The following is a 20,766-nucleotide window of genomic DNA, read 5'->3' on the forward strand; positions in this document are numbered from 1 at the left end:
AGATGATGAGCTGATTATAAAAGGAGTCCTTTTTCGTGTGGAAAACTTAGCTAGGCTGTTGGTTACGATGATAATTATTATATGAACTCTGAGCAATGTGCGAGATCTGTGATGAAAGCCCTAATGCCCGGAAAGTCGGTTGACGCTGAAGTTTCTCAATCCCAATTATCTATCGCATTCGTGAGAGAGTTTTACAATACAGTAACTTTGGTTTCAGACAGAAACCGTCGTATGCCAGAAGAGCATCCTGATGGGCACAATGGCTTAGTAATTATCCTGACGTTTTGATTAGCCAAATCTAATGTTTCCTACTCAAAGACAGTCTTGATTTGCTTTGTATAACTTGGTGAAAATTAACTCAGCGTGTTCAGATTGGAGAGCTAAGTTGCACAATATGTTCTGTAACCGAGAAACAGGGTAATGAAACTTCGGAAATACATAGTGGCGGAGACGGCAAACGGCATGCCCACTGCTCCAGCGCAGCGGCAGGGAAGTATTACGGAAAACCAAAGGCAAGGGTGTACTGTGTATACCTGCATGCCACGTGTGTTTTGGGGATCCAGTTTGAAGAGTGAAAGACGCAGCTGACTTCTTTTTAACATGAATACGGCAATAAATTGTACGCCAGCTGCGAATATATAAAGGAGATCGAATGGTTGTTTCCGGTTGCGAAATTGCAAAGCGGTTGCAACCACTGAGGCCGGCCGATCGGAGCTCATCATATTGTGATATTGGTGAAAACAGCGCGAAAGAAGAAGCCCGAAGGCGAAACGAGGAAGTGACAGGAAAGAGCGCTGACTGACAACTGAATTTATTGAGCGAAACTCGCGAAATATATAGGAAGGCAGTGCCAAAGATAGTCAGATGCTGTCAACGTCACATGGTGCAAAGAGCCATAAAATAGATAAAAACAAAACAAGGTGAAAAAGCTAACAGTGAACTGAATATCAAAAGGGAAGGTAACAAAATGAAAACTACACTCAATGACTATACACAGTTAATGTCACATGGTGTAAAGAGCCATAAAAGCGATAAAAACATAACAGGGTGAAAAGGCTAAAAGTCAGCAGAATCTCAAGGGGATGGTAACAAAAAAATACATGATGACTTAAACAGTTAATGTCACAAGGTGTAAAGAGCCATAAAAACCTATAAAACATCCATAGCAGGTAACAAGGGTAAAACCGATAAAAAATGACGAAATGGAATTGTGGAAAGAATAAAAACTAACTGAATGTAACAACGTATGGCTAAAACATGCACATACCTTAACAATAAAACGATGAAACAGTGACACTCAACGATTGAAACACGCGTAGTCAACAATAAAAATTTAGCAATGTTGTTCCAAAAAGGCAAGTTCACTCCTGTACAATGATTTTGACGCGTCACTGATACATTCCAAGCCCTTTCTTTTTATAAAGAAAGCCTCCTTCAACTCCCGGGCTACGCTGTCTCTACTCCTATCAAGAACAATAGTGTCGCGTAATCGAGGCATGCATTTACAATCTTTGCAATGAAGCGCTAGATTAGAGCCAGTGCCTTTTTCAAGTGAGCGCTCATGTTCCCTTATACGTTCGTTCAGGCACCTTCCGGTTTGACCAATATAAACTTTGTCGCATGTAAGCGGAATCTGGTAAATCACACCTTCCCTACACCTGACGAACATGTTGGCATGCTTTAGGCCACAGGTTTGCTGTCTTGGCTTTTCATTATTTATCCTGTGACACAACGTAGCTAGCTTGCAAGGGGCAGAAAAGACTACGGGAATCTCATATTTATTTGCAACCTTTTTCAAATTATGTGCTACCCGGTGGGAATACGGGATAACGGCAGGCCTCACCCTCCTATTGCTTTCCTGAGTAACGTTTTTCTTCTTGCCTTTAACTTTCTGAAGCAGAGCTTCAGTCACTGCCGAAATCACAGTCTGCGGAAAACCTGCCTGACTATCTTTGGCACTGCCTTCCTATATATTTCGCGAGTTTCGCTCAATAAATTCAGTTGTCAGTCAGCGCTCTTTCCTGTCACTTCCTCGTTTCGCCTTCGGGCTTCTTCTTTCGCGCTGTTTTCACCAATATCAGAATGGACCAACTAGCCCAGCAAAAAGTTCTGCTAGATCATCATATTGTACCTGTGGGGTTACAGCAGAGCTCTCGCGAACATCCCAAGCCACCTAGTCCGGGGCATTCGTTGGAGGATACCTGACCCGGCATCTTCAGTATTGTCCCGGAGACATCCAGCCAGAAAGAGGGCCTCAGGGAGCGAACAGGAGCTGGTCATCAATCAATCAATCAATCAATCAATCAATCAATCAATCAATCAATCAATCAATCAATCAATCAATCAATCAATCAATCAATCAATCAATCAATCAATCAATCAATCAATCAATCAATCAATCAATCAATCAATCAATCAATCAATCAATCAATCAATCAATCAATCAATCAATCAATCAATCAATACATAAATCAATCAATCAATCAATCAATCAATCAATCAATCAATCAATCAATCAATCAATCAATCAATCAATCAATCAATCAATCAATCAATCAATCAATCAATCAATCAATCAATCAATCAATACATAAATCAATCGGCAGGTCGTCGGTCGGTCGGTCGGTAGGTCGGTCAGTCAAATTTCCCTTTCGAGGAAGAATTGCTGAAACGCCCACAAAGATCAGCGAAGGACTGCCTTCCGGAAATTTAGACGCGACCGATATGCACCCTACTCGCATCCCGCCCTGACCTCTCTTGTCGAACAAAAGTTACGAGTTCTGTTGCGGCGTCATTACAGTTACTGCAAAAGTAAATTGTTGTGCATCCTCTCTGAGTCGGCCGCAGCGGTGCATCAGTAGTTATGGGGCTCGGCTGCTGACCCGAGAGACACGGGTTCGATCCCAGTAACGGCGGTCGCATTTCGATGAAGGCGAAATGCTAGAGCACCGTGTTCTGTGCGATGTCGGTGCACGTTAAAGAACCTCAGGGGGTCGAATTATCCGGAGCTCTCCGCTACGGCGTCCCTCATAGCCTGAGTCACTGTGGGACGTTAAACACCAGAACACTATAACACAACCTGTCGGAGTCTAGCTGGGAGAAGTTTCTTCGCGCCGAAATTAAATGGCGGAGGCGGCCTTAGGCTTCTCTTGTTCCTGTAGGAAAGAGCGCGCGTAAATTTCTGCGCGCATCGGCCTGTTCTTTCCTTTGCTGTTTCTGCTGCATCTTTAACTATTATGAGGTAAGCTTTGAAGCCAGTTTCTGTGAGTAGGCAGTTGGTTCACTTAGATTGTACCCTTCATAATGTTGCAGAACAACCGAGAGTATAAGCAATTTGGGGAGATCCCTGAAGAACGAAAGCATCGGGGCGCGCATTTTGACGATTTCAAAACGTAGTGTTTCACAGGCGAATGTGTGAAGCGAGTTCTTTGAAATAATTACGTAAGAACTAGCAGCCCTTACTGAGCAAAAGTAAATAGATGTAATGCCTCGTGGCCTCGTTAAAAAGCGTAGCAATTCAGTGCATTTCTCCTTTTGTAGAGACGAAGTGCAAAGAAATGTCATAGAAAAGAGGCAATATTGCGGCAAAGGAGCTAAATAGATTCAGCATATACCCACTCCTTGCGTTATTAAAGCAGCTTTACTTGCAAGTGGCCGAACTTATGGGGGAGCGTAGACTGTGCGAGCGACAAGGGGAGGTAATCGATCGATACCGTGCGGCAGCTCGAGCCGAATAACTTGGCTTTTCCGTTGGCTACCTTCATTATCCAAACAAAGGGCCTCGCAGGAAAGGGGCGAAAATGCTCTACGCTGAGAATGAGCGCTTCGAGACACGCTCACGGACTTCCTGCCTGTTAAGGAGATTCAGGTGCGGCGAGTCCACTGGTACAGTCGCGGGTAAAAAAGATTAGCACACACGATGGAACACCGGAGCGCCGGAATGACAACGCGTGGAGCTGCGGGTGGCGAAGAGGCTGATAACGAGAGTACCGGGCCGTTCCCATTCTACAGTATTAGGAGGGTTCAGCGTACTGCCACGGACAGCAAAATTACTGGCTAAAAGCAGGGGCGCGATTACGAGTCGCTCAAAATCGTCTCAATCGGAAAGTGTCTCAAAAAGTGTCTCATTTGCCCCGTTCCTATTGGTCGGTCGTGACCAGCGGCCATATTGGTTTTTTGCGTCACCGGCCGACGTCATAAGTGTGCCAAAAGTGTTGACGTTGCTCACCTAATTATGCGAGCCGATTGAGACGATTTCTTGCGACTGGAACGAGTGGTCTCAAACCGCTCGAGACAGAAAATGGCGGTTGTTTACATGGCCGGTGGCCGCGCGAGCAACGGTGTAAGAGGGTGCACGAAGACGGTTTTGGCGTGCCGGACGAGTTGTTTCGACGTTTTGACATAGGAAGGAGCATAATGGCTGTGCGACGAACTCGCCGTTGAACTTGGAGGTGTGCGGGTGAGTGCGCGGTCAGTGGAGCGGCAAGTGCCTGTGCGCGCCTTCGCCGCCGGTGGGTTTCAAGACACCGTAGGAAATGAAGTAAACGTCGGCGTAGCCCAACCGACTGTGCAAGTGTTTGCGGTGAGTTGCGGAGACCACTGTCAAAGTTAAGTCGCAGAAGGTGCGCGCTTTCCGGCGAGACCCCTCAAGACAAGGCGGCGGCGAAGGTGGACTTCCTTCGCATAAACTTTCGCCACCGCAGTATCCCCGGCGGCGTCATCCGAGCATCATCCGAACGGAACGGCACCACCAACACGAATATCAAGTGCTTAACCCGAAGCGGGCGGCATGAGTTGGTTACGAGGCGGAAGAGTGATTGTTGCCGCAGTGACCGGGCGTGCCGGCTCTTAATTCACGCTGTGAGATTGCAAGCTCCCATCAGCTGCACCGGTCTGCTTCCGTATGTCGGCAGTTGCTGCAGTGTGATTATTCATGGTCGCCGGGTATTTTCTGAACAAAAATAAATATAATCACGCATCGCCCTTGGAGCACATTTGCCATCGATAGCAGCAAGGTGAGTTCACACTGGCGAGTCGCGGAGGTCGCGCGACAGGCTTAAATAGATTTATTACGCTCCCTCCCCGCTTTACATGTGCTTCGCAAACCGTAACTAATTGACCGAAATCGGTCGCCTAGAATACTAGCGCGACGATTGCAACTCGCCAGTGTGAACTTGCCTTAAAGCTGCCTTCGTCGGTTTTCGAGCCAAGCGCTCCTTCCAAATTGTTCTCGGCAGACCCGTAGCAATCACTGCCTTTAACCAGATTTTTCCGCGCACTTAAGACGTCTGCGCAGTACTTTGACTCTGCGTAATGTGTGAAAAAAGAGGACAGCCGTCAAATCAGCTGTTTTTTTCTTGTGGCTGCCATGTTTACGATGGCTGAATATGTGCGTGGAGGGATAAGGCTGAGTCCGTTGAATCAGGCGACAGCTCACGCCACCTAGCCGCCGCTACCGACGCTTTTCCAGCGTCAGCGCACCCTCGCGGCAGCAAAAGTTACTGAAGAGCAAACTTAATTGCAAAATTGAGGACGCTTCTTCTTTTGCTTCATGTCGTTGAGTTTGAAACATAGTTTGTTAGCGAAATAAAACATTCTTCAAATTATTAACGGCGTGTTTACAGAAAAACTTTAGCATACGGTCCCTTATTGCGCAACTAAATGCTTCCTGGGTGGAACCCTACTATTAGACACCACAACCTCGCTGCTAATTGGTTGATTCTGCCGTCAACAACTCGCGGTGTCGTCATTTTGACGTCAGAGTCTCAAAATTGAGACAAAAACTCGTAATCGCGCCCCAGCGCTATCATCTATTGTTCCCGCGAGTTCCTTTTGACAAACCATCGCGGACATAAAAAAAAAGTAATAAAAAGAGGCCATCTTTGCTCATGATAACCGAGCCAAAATAAATGCTGCAAGCACAGTCACGTAGGGTCGGCACTTCAACGCTCGGGCGGTGTACGCTTGATAAAGCTTCCTTCCCGCCGTCCCCACCTATTCTGCAAACATGGAAACGGCCCGTTAGGCAGGTCTGCGTACCGCAGCGCCGCGTGGTGAGATATACAAATTCTGATCCCCAATAATCTGTGCTAATATTTTTTGCTCGCGACTGTACGCCTAGGGTGAAGTTCGCGGAAGACAATTCAAGTCGGGACAGTGGGCCCGTGGCGACTACGGTTTTTTCTCGTCGTCGGCCTCTTCCCAATGCCCTCTGGTTTAGAAGAGTGAGGCCATATAGCGAACGGAATCTGCGTTGACATGTGAGGTCTCGGCACCCTTTATATTATACGCTGGCCGCGCTAAACCTTTGCTTGCAAAAGTAGGCCTGAGGTGAGCGTCAGAGGTGTCGTTGGGTGCAGCGGAGTCACGTGACGCTTGGCGACGTGTTTCTAGCTGCTGGCACGAACGTTGAGAAGCACCTTTAGGACACAGAGCGATGCCAAGAACGATGACATTATCTACATGAAATCTGTCGTCGTATGTGTCGCTAAGGGGGAACAGTAGCCGCGCAGTAATACAGCGCTGTACCCTCGTCTCGTCGGTAGCAAGAAACATGCTCAGCATCACGTCATGTTCACTCCGCTGAGAAGAACGTGAGACTCGTTTCGATATGTGGGTACACCATATCGAGAGCGTAGCTGTTATTGGATGGGGACAGAGCACTCCAACGCGCATTTACCGCCAGAGTTACTGGGAGGGGGCGCGGCTAGGCTTAGGGTATCCATCCGATTCCACTTCTGCCGGTCGTAAGGAAGGAAACAGCCCCTTGCGCAGTCACGTTAAATGAAAATGAAAACTGAAACGACATAAGACCACCTTCTCACGAGCACTAAAGCTGTGGTCACTAATCAATCAAGTTTCTCGTTACCATGTAGCGTTCTTAGCCATTTATGAAGCAATAACCCGGTCTTGTCGCTTTGAAATAAATAGCTTGGTGACGTTAAATTGTTTCTACGTATTTCTAAAGGCAACAACTTGTCAGAAACGCTTATTTCTGTATGTTAAAAGGCTTTTCGCTGTGAGAAGTATATTTTGTTTACGCATGCTATGGTCTGTGATTCAGTAGTGCCGGCCTCCGTCAAGCACTTCAGTGCCTCTTCGCTCAAGCTGTTCAGGTTTATTCATGTTCATTTCTGATACTGACACAAGTTCACTTAACTTTAGTTGGGCAGTAACCGTCTATATTTTCTTTCTTTTACTCACCTCGTGCGCGCTTTTTTTTTTGGTCGACAGTGAAGTGGCTTCATATTTAAATGCCTTGTCGCTATTGGTTTTCGGACGAATTGTTGCGGTCTGCTTCTCAGCACTCATACGAAACCACAATGGGTTTGAAGTTTATGTCAAGCCTACGCCGCATGGTGAAATTTGACGCGTTTAGCTACATGAGTGCGCTTGCATGTTCTATTATAAGTGCTTTGAATGCTCTTATGATAATTATTTTTAACTGCGGCACAAGTTTCATGGCGGACCTAAAAGTTGAAATTGGTTTGGTTTGGTTTGGTTTGGTTTATTGGGGTTTAACGTCCCAAAGCGACTGAGGCTATGAGAGACGCCGTAGTGAAGGGTTATGTGTCTTTTTAAAGAGGTTAGAAAGACGGAAGAACTTACTGAGCGGCATTGGAAGCTGAAAATTACCCTGAAGGTGCCATGTTATTAGGGAAATTATACCAAAACCCTGGCGAGTCAGTACAGTGCTAAGCGCACTTGTTAACGCTTGTCTCTTCTACTTTTCTAATTCTCTCTGTTCTATTTTGCGCAGTTAAGCAAAACATTTCCACCAGCTGGCATATTTTACTACCAACAAGAGTATGAATATAAGCTGCATAACTAAAGCAAATTCGCGTCGTGGGCAAACATAGTATCTCGTCGCACGCAATATACAAACCGGACACTTAATTATCGAACCCAGTTAGGAATTAGGATGGTATACATGGCCGGCCAACACTAACTATCGTAGTTGACTCTGGCTGACACAAGTGGCCAAGGCATGACCGTCGAATAAGTCAGCCGTGCTGGGTGCCTTGAAAGTTTTCTTTCTAATTTGCTGATTTCATAAAGTCCTTGCGAAATTCGATGGTATGATTAATTTCTTTGACGCAAAAGCAGGTTTGACTGAAGAGCACCATGGCACAAGGTTTTTATCGTCTGCTCAAGGTGGGGTAAGATAGGGATTTCTTAAACAATTTACCTCTGGTAAGCCCAGCACCTGGCCAGAGAAAAGCTTGTACCAAGTGTGTCACTGGTGGGCACCCGGCAACACTGGGGATCGAACCCCACACCTCCTGCATGCGAGCAAAATTCGAAGTTAAGTGTAATTTGGTCCGGTCTATGCACGATCAGCGTGAAGCCAATGAACCAATCCTCTACTTTCTCGAGCGTTCCTCTGTCGCAATTGTTGCTCAGAATTCTGTTAATGAGAGTGCGGGAAAAAATAAATATTGACTAAAATGATAAATATCGCACCCTTAAAAACACCCTGAAATCAAAGCTTTCTTTTTCATGACAAAATACGAGTCGCACGAATTTCCTTTCAGTGGGCAGACATCAATTTCAGTATCATTCGGATCAAATATAGTAAGCGAGGTAAACCTGGCTGTCTGCCCGCGAACCCGCCCAGTCAGTACGGCAGAAAGTTTTGAGTTGAAACAACCGAGAGCCCTGAAGTCAAGAGAAAGAGAGATAGAGAGAAGGAAAGAGAAAGCCAGATGCCTGACATCTGCAAGAGACAAGCTGACATTGATAAATATAGGCTCAATTTTTCAACTTCGCGCGCCGGGCGTACTGAAAAGCGATCGAGAGAACCAGCCGGCGCGAAAAAAATAGAAACCTCTTTCTGATATCAAAGTTAGTCTATGAATGCAAGTGCTTCTGACAGCAGCTTTCCTGCCTACGTCTCTAAAATGACGTTGTTGACACTGAAGACGACAGATCCGTGAGAGCAGAATAATTAATTTTCTACTGCTCGCTCTCCAGTACTTCTTCCACTTGGCTAGAGCACTGTGACCTTGACATACGAACACTTAGAAATTGCTTTATTTTATAGCCTTTTTGAAGGCATTATCAAAAGGAAGAAGGCATTAAATCCACGCTGTCTAACATAAGTGGGCTGCAATATGTTCTTGTGAGATTTTTCTAGACCTTGAGAAGCTAAGTCGGCGCAACAACATCCATAGGGTTTAGGAGGCTGGGGGATTTGAAGAAAAAAGACGACAGAAACGATCACACCAAGCAAACGTGGTACAGCCTTGTCTAGTATGAAAGGAAACAAATTGCCTGCACTCAAACGCTTATCCTGTTCTTTGTTTTGTGTTTGAAATTTCAGAGTGAAGGGAGGTACGTTTTTGCTCGCCAACCACATAAGAAGCGTCGAAAAGCAAAGTTTTGATTTACGAGTGCAGAGTAAACTACAGTTGAGCGCTAACTCCTCGTCCTTTTCACATCTGACCTTAGCGCTATGCAATAGTCTTGTAACAATTGAAGACAGAAATTGATTAACTTAATTGCAGCATGATTTATTGTAAGCGCGTTGCGCGGATTGACGGCGTATGCTAGTCAACAACCAATATTTCAGTGGCCACAAAGTCCTCCTTGTTTCGTGCTTTCAAGCTGTGCGTTTCTAGCGGTGAGTACAGCGCGTAATTGTTCGCGCGTAATGTCGTAATCGTAACGCTTTTAATTGCCTACGAAGTATCACCAACTGCTCTAAAATGCGCATCTCTGGAAGCTGGCCAGCTTTGCGCCGAGCACGACATTGGCGTAACTTGCAGGGTGAGTGAGCGGCTCAAATAATATAATTAATTGCCTACAATTGAATGAAAAGAAACTTTGTTTTGTGAGGCTTGTTTCGCGCGTACACGGGAGAAATTCGCTCAGACATGATCTTTGTTGTTGGCATGTTCCTTTTTTATATGGCATTATTGTTTTATGTAATAACTCAAATCTGCCGCCATTGTGCTTGTTATCAACGCTATGTAACACCGGCTGCTTGTTTCTCCTCCGCCTTCCGACAAAAAGTTGCAAAGGAAATCATATATGTAAAAGCTTTGTAAGCTTTGTGTAAATGAGGCTTCGCTTCACTCCAGCCTGGATACTCGTCAATCCGACTTTGTACGCGGTTTGAGCACAGTGCTAAAAAAATGCAAGCAGCATAACTCTTAGCAGCATGCATACCCGCTTCGGAGATAGTTTAGAAACGTTCACGAGTTCTTATAGAAGAAGCTTATATGTATATTCTTCCGAAATCCTCGGCCTATTCAGAAAGTTGTTTTCCCCTCGCACTTGTAGGCTACCATATCGCTGTGCATTGCAGATGGTAGCTTTATTGGACGACTCTTTAGCAGACCCCCTAGTGTCGTGAGTGGGCTTCTGGACAATATTACCGTGCCATAACCGTTTCAGCTTGGAAAAAAAGTTGCAGGGGTCAGCGCTAACGCGGCTAGTATTCTGAAGTTGCAGGGGTCAGCGCTAACGCGGCTAGTATTCTGAAGTTAATGAAAAAGTTACGATGAACTTTAGCGGCTAAAGTGGTGAAAGGCGAAAGCCTGAGTGCTGCATTGTGCTGCGCGATTGTTCACTTCACATTTTGTTGGTGTATTAATTAACTGCCGATTAATGACGCTCAAGCTTCGCCTTTAGGAGTGGAACGCGACAGCGCGTTGTAGCGCTGCCACGGAGTTCAAGGAACGCCACCACCCGTTCGACGCGATGCATTGTCCTTTGAACGCAACTTTTTTTGAGGAAAGGAAATGGGGCTGTAATTCTCTGTCATCTCGGTGGACACCCGAGCCACACTGTACAGGAAGGGAGGAAGTGTGAGTGAAAGAAGAAAGAGGGGCCTTAGTGAAGAAAATGAAAATTGTATTTGAGGAAAGGAAATTACGCGTTAACTGTCTCACATATCTCAGTAGACACTAGTCGAAAATTGTATTTGAGGAAAGAAAGTTGCGCAGTAACTGTCTCACATATTTCTGTGGACACCCGTCAAAATTCGCGCGCGGTGACGTCACGACAATTTGGACCAATCTGAAACGCGAACAAATACGCCTTGCTCGTCGGTAAATTGGTTTTTGAGGAAAGGAAAGGTACCTGTCTCTCATATCTCGGTGGACACCTAAACCTCGCCGTAACGGGAAGAGAGGAAGATGGGAGTGAACGAAGACACCGTATTCACTAGACGCACCTTTGTTCCAAGCCATCGAGCTGGCATGGCGGAGTGGTAGCGTGCTCGACTCGCACTCCGGAGACCGGGGTTCGATTCCCAAGCTCGGCCAATTTGTTACTCGGTTTTATTTATCTGGTCTGACTAGATAGGTTAATTATACTAATTGGTTAAGTAAGCAATTAACTAAACTCAGTCAAACTTACTTGGAGCATCACTATACGATCCCTTTAATTGTTTGCATGGTTAGTAGCAGAAGTACAATTGGCCCCGTTTGAAATTCGCGCACTGTAACGTCAAGACCGTTTTGACCAATTGAAAAGCGTGACATTTCTGTCGACAGCTCCTGCTTACAACGATGAGGCATTAAAGGCTTCCGCCTTAAAAATGCGCGGTTTGGTGCGAGTCGCGAACTTTTCTGATACGAACCGAGTTACCGGTCACTACTGCTACCCTGCTGAATCGTAAGCTTTTATTGATTGGGGAAACTTCTGCCTATTTGCTCAGACTGGCTGTCGAGCTTATATTTTGTTTGCATAAGGGAACTGCGGTGGTCGTAGAGCTTTCTGAAGCTTCGCAGGGCTGGATTGTAATCCAATTACGCGCTCTGCTTGTTTTCAGATCAGGCCTGTTGCCAGAGAAGCAAAGCAGAGAGGAGAGAAAGGATTATGCGCTGCAAGAAACGTCGCAGCACTGTGCCGGACAAAATGCAAGAATGCAGTAGGGCCTGGAGAAAGTTGATCTAATCGGCATCATGAGGGAGTAATTACTCATTGGCATCCACCCGAGCGCAGCCATACGGCTACAAAGGAAAGCTATACAGCTTTCTCAGAAACTTCGTAGTTAAAGAAAAATTCGTCCTGGTCCGGGGATCGAACCCGGGACCACCGCTTCACCGGACAAGTCACTCTACCAATTGAGCTAACCGGGACGGCAAGCTTATGTAGGGCGAGAGCGAATTCATTAATAACTCGAAGTGGGAACTGTGTTGGTCAAATGTTTAGGGGAATCTCCCAAGGTGGTAGTAATTACTCATTGGCATCCACCTGAGTGCAACCATACGGCTACAAAGGAAAACTATACAGCTTGGCTGCGCTCGGGTGGATGCCAATGAGTAATTACTCCCTTATTAGAAATCTACTCCACCTTGGGGGATTCCCCTAAACATTTGACCTAATCGGCATAACAACACCTTTACTGACCTGTAGCATCGGTTGAGATATTCCTGTAGCATTTATCCTGGCATACTAGACGTTCCGAACAAGGGAACTTATCAGATCGTTAATCATTTGTAAAATATATTTTTTTCTACTTTCTCGTAAGCAGTGCAGCATTTATACATCTAGCGATGACACAAATAAAGTAAAGATCAAAAGTATGGTAATACTGATAAAATATGAAAGAAACTCAATGGCCTAAATTATTGTTGTGATTAACGTAGATTCTGCCATGAAGTGCGACCGATATTTTGAAGGTACCGGAGCGTACAGACACATGCGAGCCACAGTGGAAAGGGCGCTTGCAGCTTTAACGTCAAGACCTTGTATTACAATATTTGACTTTATCCTGTACGGTTCACGACCAACGAGAAGCCAGCAAAGTTTCCATAGGCTGCGCAGGTGCCTGATTCCGATGCCATAAAACGTAAGTACGCAAAGGAACACGCTAATTAAGTATATGGTTAAAACTGTTGAGAAGAGAAAACTGGAATAGAGGATTTTATAAATAGAAACCACGCAAGGGACATGACAGAGGAAAGAAGTAGACGGGACGATTGCAAACTTGCAACTCATTATTGAAGCGACGCTTCCTTCCTTCATCAACAAAATATGCGCGAGCCATCTGTCACGGCCTTGTCCAAAGAAGAAACTTAAGTGCCTTCTTGTACAAGTGAGCCGATGCCTCGCTAATACATCTTTCAGGGCCATATCCCTCTGTCTGCAAGACCTCGAAAAGTTGACGTGCTCAGCTGTTTTCGCGTCACCAATTATCTTAATATTGTTACGAAGAAGACGACGCTGGCAGTGGCGCGGGACGGAGCGTCGCGGTAGGCCAGCGGCCATTAAATCATCTCTTATCCATCGTTCATCACGCCTCGTTCTTCGGCTGGCCGCCACGTAACATTTGGTGGAGGTGCCGGGGAGGTGCCGTAACAATATGCTTGAAGAGCCGTGTGCATTCTTTTTTTTTTTTCACAGGATTGGTAATGTTTTGGCAAATACTGCTTGCAGTGCAAACCCAGAGAGTTCCTATGCTCTTGTAGACTCTTATTAATGAAGCATCCCGCTCGTTCGACCTAAAGCGAACCGCAGCTGAGCGATATCACTTCAATTGTGCAGGACACGAACTTCTTTTGTAGTTGAAGGCTCAGCCTCCTTTCATTCGTGTATCTTAGTTGGCTAGCAGGCACAGATGGGACAGCTTGCAAGGCGTAGAAACAAAAACATCTACGTCGAATTTTCCATCCACCCTCTTCGGGCTATGCGGGACCTTATGGACATAGTGCAGAACTAGTTCTGGCCTATGTCCATAATATGTCTATAATATGTCATAACATAGGGCAGAACTAGCTCTGCCCTATGTTAGTTTTCCCCTATGTTCGTAAGAACTCACTACGCCTGAAGAGGGTGGGAAGAAAATTCGATGTGCATGCTTTCTTTTCCGTGCCTTGAAAGCTGTCCCATCTGTGTCTACTAACCAACAATGATGCTCGAAGGAAAGCATGAATTTAGCATCAACCACGAAATGAAGTTTGCGCCTTGCAGAATGTGAGCGATGTACGAGATACCGCTCCTCTGCGGTGCGGTTTATGTGGAACCAACGGGACGTTGCATTAATAAGCCTCTACAAGAACATAGGAACTCTTTGGTTTTGTATTGCAGGCAGCATTTGCCAAAGTAGTAGTAGTAGTAAAAACATTTTATTTTTTTTTTCAAAAGGAAGAGTTAGGGAGTAGGGGGATGGGGATAGATAGATGTGGAGCTACAGTGGTCGGTCTTCCCTAGTCCAGGATACCGTTGGCCTCCGCCGCTGCCTTGGCCCTCGTCACCAGCATAAGCTGAGTGCTCGGGTCGGAGTCAGCCAGGAGGGCCTCCCACTGCTCTAGACTAGGGCTATTTACCTTTGGTAGTAAAGGGCTTTTTTCGCAGCCCCAGGTGGCGTGGTACGTTGTGGCGTAGCCCCCACACCACACGCACTCTTTCGCGTATCTGTTCGGCCACATTTTGTGATACATGGCTCTGCTTGGGTAGGTGTCTGTTTGTAGTCGTCTGAGCGTGGTGGCCTGCTCTCTGTCGAGGATATCCGCCGGAGCCGAGTACTTCTTGCGCGCTCCCAACAACGCCTTCATTGCCTCCCCGTAAGATTCTGGCGTGCTGAAGGGTTCCACCGGCAAACCCGCCCTCCGGTTCGTGAACCCTCGGACAACGGTGTCTGCCATGAGATTTCCCTCAACCCCAGTGTCAGGGACCCAAATGATGGTGTGTTGAATGTTTGTGTTGTTTGATCCATGTCTGTGTTGTTTTTGTTCGAAGAGGATACTCGCGGCTTTTCGGCCGATCCTTCCATCTCTGTACGCCCTTGCTGCAGCCTGAGAATCTGTGGCTATCCAGTAACTCAGTCCCTGCCGATTGGCTTCAGTCAGGGCTAGAGCTATGGCGATCTCTTCCGCTGCTTGTGTTGTCCTTGTGCACACTGATGCACCAGTAACTATATTCCCATTGGCGTTCACTACTGCTACCGCCCTAGCGTTTTCCTTCGTTCTGTACTTGGACGCGTCAACATACAGAACCATCTGTTTCTTCTTTAGGAACCTGTCCAACTCCAATGATCTCGCCGCCCGTCTTCCTTCGTGGTTCTTCGGGTCCATGTTTCTGGGCACTGGTTTAACCAAGAAAGTGCTCCTAATTTGGCTGTCAATGTCTGTCTTGTCTTCGCCCTCGTCTTCTGCCGGGTATCCTAGCTTGATCAGTAGTGCGCAGCCAGCGGCTGTTCTTTTAAGTCTTTCCATTTGAAATCTGAGCATGGTTTCGCTGTGCTCCTCATAGGTGCCGTACACCCCCATGTTCATCAGCTTCTCTGTCGAGGCGCAGGTCATGACGCCTAAGGCTTGCTTATATGCCCTTCTGATGCATGTTTCCATTTTGTTCTTTTCCCCTTTGTTAGGTTGTAGGTACGGAAGCGCGTACGTCATCCTCGGTATGATGAGCGCAGAAGTGATCCGTAACGCATCTCGCTCCTTCACCCCTTTTCTCTTGTTCGTAATCCGGCTTAACATCCTGCATATCTGTTTCGTGGAGTGTTCCAAGAGCTGGATGGTATGGTCCCGTTTGCCTTTCTCCTGCAGCCACATTCCCAAGATGCGAAGCTTATTTGTCCTTCTTACGGGTTGTCCATCTATCTCTAATTCTATCGTTCCCCTGTCCTCTTTATTTTTGTGAAGTCTAATAAATTCTGATTTTTCTGGGGAGCACTGCATCCCGCTAAATAAAGCAAATTGACCGATCTCATCCGCCGCTCTTTGCAGTATTTCTTGCTTGTTTCCCGTCGATCCTTTTGTCGTTCACACTGTGATGTCGTCCGCATAAACTGAATGTTCTACATCTTTGATGTTTTTCAGTCTCCTAGTTAATCCAATCATTGCTATGTTAAAGAGCAAAGGTGAGATGATGGATCCTTGTGGCGTCCCTCTGTTTGGCGTCGTCTTCTTTTCTGACCTAATGTTGTTGATGCCGATCGTTGCTGTTCTGTTAGACAGGAAGGCCTTTACGTATGCGAAGATCCTTTCCCCACAGTTTGTTGCCGAGAGTTCTGTGAGAATGGCATTGTGGCCGATGTTGTCGAAGGCCCCCTTGAGGTCTACGGCCAAGATTACGCCTTCTCGAGTGCCCGATATTTGTTTTAGTACCGTGTCTCTTAACTGGAGCATCACGTCTTGCGTGGAGAGCCCCGTTCTGAACCCGAACATGGTATCCGGAAACAGACCGTTGTCCTCCATGTAAATGCTCAGTCTAGTCTTGACCACTTTCTCGTATAGTTTACCGAGGCATGAAGTTAGTGAAATGGGCCTAAGGTTCTCCAAACTGGGTGTTTTCCCTGGTTTAGGTATCACGATAATCTCAGCGTGTTTCCACTCCGCCGGGACCGTGCCCCTTTCCCAGTGCTCGTTGATTAGTCCAGTCAGGCTTTCGATTTGGTCATCACTGAGGTTTCTGATCATTGCATTTGTTACTTGATCATTTGCCAAAACATTGTCAATCCTCTGAGAAAAAAATGCACACCGCTTTTCAAGTATATTACGATAATTGGTGGTTCGAAAGACAAAAAGGCATGTGAAATTTTCGAGGCGTTGCATTTAGGACCCGCCGCGGTGGCTCAGTGGTTACGGCACTTGGCTGCTGAACCGAAAGACGCGGGTTCGATCCCGGCCGCGGCGGCTGAATTTCGATGGAGGCGAAATTCTAGAGGCCCGTGTGCTGTGCGATGTCAGTGTACGTTAAAAAACCCCAGGTGGTCGAAATTATCCGGAGCCCTTCACTACGGCGTCTCTCATAGCCTGAGTCGCTTTGGGACGTTAAACCCCAATAAACCAGCATATAGAAGGGTATGGCCCTGAAAGGTGAACTAGAGAAGCCTCGGTTCACTTGTACCTGAAGAAACTCGTTTATTGTTTGGATAAAGCCGTGGGTACCTGGACGACGCATGCCCACTGTTGTTGATGAAGGAAGGAGGCGTCGCTTCAATAAACGGTTGCAAGTCTGCGCTCGTCCTGTTTACTTTTATCCTGTGTGTCCTGTTCCTTGCGTGGTTTTTGTTCTTGAAATTCATGTATCATCAACTAACCACTCATCGCACACTTCTTGAAATGAGGACAATAGGAGAATATTGAATTAGTAGACATAAAAATTAGCTTGAAAGGAGTGCGTACTTGCGCGAAAGACAGGACAAAAACAAGGAAACACAAACGACATGTACATGTCGTTTGTGTTTCCTTGTTTTCTTCCCGTCTTTCGCGCAAGTACGTACTCCTTTCAAGCTATGAACCAACTCGCCCAGATTAGAGTTTTAATAAAAATTAGGTGAAAAAAAGCAGCCTGCGCATGTGACCTTGCCCTGGGATAGCGCGTTTTACATAGCACCGAGATGACAGATAGTGGCGCGTCTAGTGAAATTTTAGTGCCGAATGTAGCGTAGTAAGTGCCGTGAAATGCTGAGAAATTCGCCAGTTTAGTGGAATGAAAACAGGAAACTACAACGCATGAGATTTTATCACGAAGAATACATCCCTGTTTCTGAGAACGCTCCCCTTAATGTGGTCTTTATTTTTGCCTTTTCCCAGTTGGTGATAAAAGCACGGCAGGTTCCACTAAAGGACCGGTGAAGGAAAAAAAAGTCTGAGTTTGAATACCCCCTCCATCATGACGGCTGCGTGGATCCCGCATTTCAATCACACTTACAAAGGAAGGCCGTAAAGTGGTGCCGGTACTCTTTCTTGTTCTGTTGTGTGCGCCCGTCTGGTTCACGTTGAGATCCCTGGAGGCATAACAAGATTCCCAGTAGTCTGCACCTTCAGAAATACGCTACTGATATAAAAAGAGTGCGAGTCGCACTCAGCTCAACGCGGTGTAATAAATGTGCACTGCACGTACAGCCGAAATGGTGAACACATTCAGCTACGGGTAACCTTCAACAGCACGGCTGTAACGTACGAAGTAAGTTATGAGGTTATGCAGAGATAGAGGATAAAATAAGAAGAAAGACGACTTGCGGGACATAGCAAGTGAAGAAGAAAATTCGCTTCTTTCGATTGTTGTTTTTCAGGCTTGGACATGTACGCTGGTCTGTGCAGGTCGCCTTAGCCTGTCGTTCGAAGAGAACTGCAAGACGCGTCCAAAATATTTCATCACAAAAGCCAAGTAGAGAGACTAGAGCAGCCAATAAAAAAATAAACAAAGAATAGAATGGAACGCATATGCTAGCTAACGACCGCTCTGGTACTTGTGGAAACGAGGCTTAACCTTTTATTTTGAGTCTTTTTCAAATTTTGCTTTTTCGCGGCTTTGGTAGAGCGCATTTTGATATGCGACAGCGTTAGCAGCGTTTTTCTCTGCATCTGAAGCGTCATTAACGCCTACACAGGCTTCACCCATCTCCGCGACTGACGCGGACAAATACTAAAAGACCATGTAATCCGTGAAGAGAAGCTTCATCTCCTGGATGTTCTGCACTTCCGGACAAAAGACGCGACGTCCTCGCTATTCGTACAGGGTGTGTTGTACGCATTCTCGCACTAGTAAAGCAGGTCGACAGGAGATGATGTAGCGCTATGAGCTTGCATAAGTACTTTCACGGTCAAATTAAACGCGAACAAGATCACTGGAACATGAAATCTACATGTGTTATCTACACATGAAAGATTCATACTTTTATACATGTGTAGGAATACATATCAATGTACACATGTAGATATATACATGTTTATCGTCAACCTACATGTGATATCTGCTTGTGTAACGTCAATACTGATTCTGGTTGCGTGTGTAACCAGGCTGTAATCAGGTGTGTAACCAGGCTGTAACCAGGTAACGTGTGTAACCAGGTGCCCGTAGGCTGTGAGAGGCGCCGTAGTGGAAGGCTTCGAATTAATAAGACAACCTTCAACTATGTACTGTACGCTCACAACGCTCAACACACTAATGTTTTTCACATTTAACTATATGAAAATCCATATGTCGCGCGGGTTTTGATCTCAGCAGCATGACGTCTTATAGACACTGCGCTTCAGGCTGGTACGCGCTGTATAGAAATTTTGAGCGGGTTTTATGGATACAGTACCGCGCGAGCTCGCCTCTGGAAATTTGACGGAGGATGTGCGTGTACTGCAGAAACAAGGCTCACAAGAGAAAGATTGTTAAAAAAATTACTCAGGGAACTCAAAATGCTGGGGGATTTTACATCACGGGAAAAAAGGCAGTAGAAGCGCTCCGATTAAACACGTCACAAAAACAGCTGGCACAAGGAGAGAGAGAGAGAGAGAGAAAGGAATTTTAATGAGGGAAAGGTGGAGAGGTCGGCCGGTGGTAACATGGCCCTGGCCTGCTACTCCACACTGGCACAAGGTGTTTTAGTCTAATCTTCGAGCAAGTGAGGACGTAATCGTTTTAAAAGCCAAAGCTGAATATCGCTGAGCACGAGTGTCACAATGTCACCGCTTTTGTTTTGTTGCTTAAAGAATGTATTTAGCGTGATAAAATTTAGGCGTTCCTCATGGAGTTTCCTGCTTCTCCGTAATAAAATTTCTTGGTCAGTTCCCTGATGTCGTATTTAAGGTCACGTCAATCCATTTGGCCCATCAGAGAACACCGCCAAATTTGAAATTCCTACGAAATTTCCTGATTGGTCGAAAGGTCTCGCCATCTCGTGTCGTGATGTCATCACAACCTGCCCACCATAAAAACCGTAAACTGCCCCCCCCCCCCCCCCCCCCCCTTTTGGCGCTGGGCATGGACCTTACAAGATCTCTGAAAGCGCAACCTGCGTCCCACAAGCCTCACAGGTGGCTGTGCTTGAAACAGCCACCTGTCGGGACAGTGGTGCATCGTTTAACCGCTGCCCCACTGAGACAGTATAGGTGTGAGGACTCCTCGCGATTTAGGAATGCGACTGACAGGGCTCTGGCGTCATCAACACCACGTGACCCCCAGTAGACCAACCACAGGGCATCGCCAAAGTTGAAGATGTGAAAACCCCCAAAATTTGTAAGTTCGCCCGCCTCCCAATGATTTCTATTGGACCCCCAAAATTTTTGAAGTAGGCCCACTCCGGAAAATTTATTCAGGTGGATTAGTATGTCGGAATAGTATAATACCATGTGATAATCCAATGGAGGGTACTGGATCATTCTAAAAGGTGCAGACACATGCATAGAATAAAAGGGCAATAGAACCGGTTCCAACCAGAGGGCAATAGATCCGGTTCCAACCGAAGTTTTGGATAGAAAATTGCAAGATTAACATCAGACACTCACTGTAAACACCATATCAGTCAGTTTAAACGCTATCGTATTTTATTCTTTAAGAATGTGGTTATGAAAACCCCCATGTTTTTTTGTTTTTTTTACTAAGAGCAGCCATGCCCGCTTGAGCAGGTAGAAAGGAATTCATAGTCGAGAAGTAATCTGTGGGCAACCAATGGTTCGATCTTCCATCCACACCAAGCAAATATTTCTGTAAAGACATGATCATTTTTAGAAACCGCGAACAGTGAACTCAACCGGTGGTTAGCTTCAGAACTATCGCACCCTCAACTTCACCTACTCTCATCCCGTGACGCCAGAACTTCCCACAGAAACTTTGGAGACGCTACTCTAGCGTAGTGTTCTCTTGTTTCCATTCCGGAAGAAGAAGAAGAAAAAAGAGAGAACACTTGAGCTGATACTGAGTTTCCAAATGTTTCCAGCTCAAGCCATAGAGAGACGACAAATATGCCCTTCAAATCCCACGATCCATGGCTGCAAGAGCAAGTGAAGCAAAAGGCACACATTCCGCTTCGACGGCTCAAGTTTCCGTGCTGCCTGCGGACTTTCTGTCCTTGGAAAAGAGACGACAAGG

At 46.1% G+C, this 20,766-nt stretch overlaps 1 long non-coding RNA gene across 1 annotated transcript in view; it reads right to left on the bottom strand.

Annotated features, from left to right (window-relative positions):
- Positions 1–2,154: 2,154 nt before the first annotated feature.
- LOC149372386 (uncharacterized) overlaps positions 2,155–20,766 on the bottom strand; it is a 44,601-nt gene continuing 25,989 nt past the window's right edge. The window contains exons 2-3 of the long non-coding RNA XR_016292339.1: positions 8,189–8,282; positions 2,155–2,272 (exon numbers count right to left, since the gene is read on the bottom strand). This is a non-coding gene — a long non-coding RNA (uncharacterized LOC149372386). The remainder of the gene's footprint in view (positions 2,273–8,188; positions 8,283–20,766) is intronic.

Source organism: Amblyomma mixtum, chromosome 1, assembly GCF_055824585.1.
Source record: "Amblyomma mixtum isolate Tamu chromosome 1, ASM5582458v1, whole genome shotgun sequence".
NCBI lineage: Eukaryota > Metazoa > Arthropoda > Arachnida > Ixodida > Ixodidae > Amblyomma > Amblyomma mixtum.